Here is a 1,731-nt window from a genome sequence, read left to right on the forward strand (position 1 = left end):
GGCTTAGTATAAGCACTGCTCTGCAACAATTAAAACATCGGGGTGTTATCAGCACTCTTCTCATCCTAAGCCAAAACACAGCATTCCACTAGCTACTAGGAAGAAAATTAATTCTGTTCTAACTGAAACCAGGACATCTATCCACCCCTTATTCCATACCATTTATGTCATGCTCAGGTTACACTCTTTTCCATACATTCTAATTAGTCACCTATAGTAGTCATGATAGTGATAACATACAGTATTATATAGTAATTAACATGGTACAATTCAGTTCATGGGCTATTCTCACCCAGTATTAAATCTCCTTGAGGTACACACCGGACCTCTCCGTTCTTTTGCATCACCCACCAAGTGTATCCAGGTCCCTGAGTGAAAACAATTCCACGAATAGGTTTGCCTTTTCCTGAGGCAGGAGTAGCACGGACTGTTTTACCCAGCATATTTCTTACATGCACTACAGGAACTTTATCCCCATCTACAGTACGTAACAGGTTTGATTGGGCAGGTCCAGCTCAGTTGGCAGATCCCCTAGTATTGACTAACCAGGTGGCCTTTGCCAAATGCGTATCCCAGTTTTTGAATGTCCCAGCGCCCATTGCTTTCAATGTAGTCTTTAACAGTCCATTGTATCGTTCAACTTTCCCGGAGGCTGGTGCATGATAGGGGATGTGATACACCCACTCAATACCATGTTCTTTGGCCCAAGTGTCTATAAGGTTGTTTCAGAAATGAGTTCAATTGTCTGACTCTATTCTTTCTGGGGTACCATGTCGCCATAGGACTTGCTTTTCAAGGCCCAGGATAGTGTTCCGGGCGGTGGCATGAGGCACAAGATATGTTTCCAGCCATCCGGTGGTTGCTTCCACCATTGTAAGTACATGGCGCTTGCCACTGCGAGTTTGAGGGAGTGTGATGTGATCAATCTGCCAGGCCTCTCCATATTTATATTATTCAGCCATCGTCCTCCATACCAAAGAGGCTTTGACCGTTTGACTTGCTTGATTGCAGCACATGTTTCACAGTCATGAATAGCCTGTGCTATAGTGTCCATGGTCAGGTCCACCCCTCGATCATGAGCCCAACTGTATGTTGCATCTCTACCTTGATGGCCTGAGGTGTCATGGGCCCATTGGGCTATAAATAATTCACCTTTATGCTGCCAATCCAGGTCCACCTGAGCTACTTCAATCTTAGCAGCCTGATCCACCTGCTGGTAGTTTTGATATTCTTCAGTAGCCCGATTCTTGGGCACATGAGCATCTACGTTGCGTACTTTCACAGCCAGGTTCTCTACCCGAGCAGCAATATCTTGCCACAATGCAGCAGCCCAGATGGGTTTGCCCCTGTGCTGCCAGTTGTTTTGCTTCCATTGTTGTAACCATCCCCACAGGGCATTTGCTACCATCCATGAATCGGTGTAGAGATAGAGAACTGGCCATTTTTCTTGTTCAGCAATGTCTAAAGCCAGCTGAATGGCTTTCACTTCTGCAAACTGACTCGATTCACCTTCTCCCTCAGCAGCTTCTGCAACTCGTCGTGTAGGACTCCATACGGCAGCCTTCCATCTCCAATGCTTCCCCACAATACGACAGGACCCATCAGTGAACAGGGCATATTTCTTTTCATTTTCTGGTAACTGGTTGTACAGTGGGGCTTCCTCAGCACGACCCACCTCCTCCTCGGATGATATCCCAAAGTATTTGCCTTCTGGCCAGTCCATAATCACTT

This window comes from Aythya ferina (assembly GCF_964211825.1).
Source record: "Aythya ferina genome assembly, chromosome: 33".
Lineage (NCBI taxonomy): Eukaryota > Metazoa > Chordata > Aves > Anseriformes > Anatidae > Aythya > Aythya ferina.